Source organism: Oryctolagus cuniculus, chromosome 7, assembly GCF_964237555.1.
Source record: "Oryctolagus cuniculus chromosome 7, mOryCun1.1, whole genome shotgun sequence".
NCBI lineage: Eukaryota > Metazoa > Chordata > Mammalia > Lagomorpha > Leporidae > Oryctolagus > Oryctolagus cuniculus.
In genome coordinates, this window is record NC_091438.1 from 128684629 (window position 1) to 128687836 (window position 3208).

Genomic DNA, 3208 nt, shown 5'->3' on the forward strand with positions numbered 1-3208 from the left:
GAAGGAAGACCTTTCTTTCTGTCTCTCTCACTGTCTATAACTCTACCTGTCAAATAAATAAAAATAAATTAATTTTAAAAAGAAAGAAAGCTGTAATTTCATTCTGAATGTGCACTCTTAGCTTACTCAAGATATTTCTCAAGTTTCCTTAGGCCACTCTGAATATGTGTCTTGTGGCTCTTGGATTACAGCTTTTCTCTTCTGTTTGGAAATTTATGCCTACTTTAGGAACTAGGAAAAGTTATCAATGACTCCAACAGAGCAGCATATGTTTAACTTAAAGAAGAGAGACTTAGCAACCCAGTGCCATGGTAGATAGTGTTTAGGTCCTGATTTCAATAAACCAACTATAAAAAGACATTTGGGGACAACTGGGAGAAAACGTGAGCTGGTCATTAGATGGTATTAGGGAGTAGTTAATTTTGCTGGGTATGATAATGACATTGTAGCAAAAAGTTAGCCTGTATGTGTCAAAGGTTTTCAGTAAAGAATTTAAAAGTGAAACGACACAGTATCTGAGTTCTCTAAAATACTCCAGCAAAAGAAAGAAAAGGGTTGTGGTGAGGACCAAGTATAATGAATAAGAGCGGGAAAATGTTGGTACTTGTTGAATAGAATGATAGGTGCTTGGAGGCTTATTATACCACTCACTCTGAGAAGGTCTGAAATTTTCCATAATAAAAAGGCATGAACTCCCTCACTTGCATGTCTCCCCAGGTGAAGCCACTGAACCCAAGAACAAATGTTAGATCAAATAAAAAATTTAATATAAATGACTTTCTTTAATTGCTTTCTTTGGTCTTTGAAATCTTTTAACAGAGAAAAGTGAGCATATTATGGAAAAAATAAAAGACCATCGTCACAGTCTGTTAATCCCATATGGTTCCCATGAGAAGGATAAATAGTTATGCGGCAGTTTTATGGGATCCTGGCCCCAATATAGGAAAAATTCCCGAAGGACTCTGAACTGTTTTTAGTCACAACACTTCTGATCCCAGTGTGTGGGGTATTTTTGCACACGAACAACCAATTCTCCAACTTTCAGTGTCCCGCCACTCAATTCTGACACTAACTTCCGGGAGTGAGCACAGACCCAACTAGCTAAGTTCTCAATCCCACAGGCTGCCCCCATTTCAGACTCCACTCAAAAGTCCCTGGGTAGTCCCTACCCTTCTGACCAACCAAATAGAAGCCAAGGGTTTCAACGACCCCCTCTTTAGAGTCAGAGTCATTTGTTTGCTGGAATAACTCACAAGACACAAGAAATACGTTTCTTGGTGTCCGTGTTTACTATAAAGTGATAGCACACTGCTGCAAATGCAGAGTTCCTTTGGTGCGGTCTGGAAGGTTCTGGGTGTAGGCGCTTCTGTCCCCATGGACTTGGGGGCACATGACCCTTCCAGGGCATGAATGTGCACCAGGCACTTTCTGAATCCCATTATTCAGGGGTTGATTAAAATCACTGAGTGTTGGTGATTGATACAATCTCCACCCACCCTGCAATCAGGTGACTGGAGCCCCTGGCAACCAGCCCCATCCTGGAGCCATGTAGGGACCACCAAATGGAGCCTTATTTGCATAAATTGAAGTATTATTGAAAGGGGATGCTTATGAATAACAAAAGATGCTCCTGTCACTCAGGAAACGCCAAGCCCTCTGTCGAGAACTGGGACAAAGGGCAAATATGTATTTCTTACCACACCACAGGCTGCCCACACCCCTCCTTCATCTGCTGTTCTTCTTTTTTTTTTTTTTTTTAATCATTGTGGACAAATAGGGAGAGACTGAACATGAAGTCATCTCTTTTTTTATGAAAAGAGGTGAAGTGAACATCCTGGTCCTGTTCTGCAAATTCACTATGTGCTTTTTTTATTAAATTATTATTCGAGAGGCAGAGACACACAGTTCCCCTCTGCTGGTTTACTCTCCACATACCTGCAGTGGCCATGAATGCACCGGATTGCAGCTGGAAACCAGGAACTCAATCTTGGGCTTCCATATGGGTGGCAGGAGCCCGATTATTCGAACCCTTACCTACTGCCTCCCAGAATCTGCATTAGCAGGAAGCTGGAGTCAGGACTGGAGTCGGAACTCCAGTGCAGGAAGGCACTCTGCTATGGGACAAAGGCATTTTGTCAGCCAGGCTCAAAATGCATCTCTGACAATAATCTCTTATTTGACCAGCCAAAGCAAAGTAAATGGGTATGTGTGTGTGGCCCTCGGCTTCAATGCACTGGTTCAGTGTCAGCATAAACACATTAGGGCTACAAGGACAATCACCTGAAGTTTCCAGGTGAGCCCAGCTTTCCCCTAGCACACAGAGGACCATTTGTTTTATTTTTAATTTTTTTTTTTAATTTTTGACAGGCAGAGTGGACAGTGAGAGAGAGAGACAGAGAGAAAGGTCTTCCTTTTCCGTTGGTTCACCCTCCAATGGCTGCCACGGCTGGCGCACCGCGCTGATCCGAAGCCAGGAGCCAGGTGCTTTTCCTGGTTTCCCATGTGGGTGCAGGGCCCAAGCACTTGGGCCATCCTCCACTGCACTCCCGGGCCACAGCAGAGAGCTGGACAGGAAGAGGAGTGACCAGGACAGAATCCGGCGCCCCGACCGGGACTAGAACCCTGTGTGCCGGCGCCGCAGGCGGAGGAGGATTAGCCTAGTGAGCCGAGGTGCCGGCCACAGAGGACCATTTGGAAAGCATGTCCTCTTCTGCATGCTCTTCTTTTGAGAACCAAAACCTGCTTCAGGATAGCATAAACGCTTAGCAGTTCCACACCTGGGAAGTGAGGCCCCACCTGCTCGGCCCCCAGCTTCTGCCTGCTTTGCTGCTGCAAGTTCACACCTGTAACCTTGGGAGACACTGGACCCCCATCCCCACCCCACCACACAGGGGTCCAGCAATGCCTGGCAGGTTCACAAGTCCACATTCCCTTCACCCTGTGAGCCCCTAGCCAGTCATGGGCCAAGAGTACAAAAGCTCATCTCCTTAGCACAGGCTGACAGGTGCGGTGACAGCGCGGGCTCCACCTGCAGCTATGGCCTGCCGTGCTGGGCCTCTGCTGCCCTTCCCCTGAGGACTCTCCCAGGAGCCCTGCCTTAGGAGCATTCACACAGCTACAGCCAGTGAGAGTGGAGACCAGAATTGAATCCCGGAGCACATAAAGCCAGGGAGGCCTCCTCAGAAGTGATCTCAACCTTGCTCAATTT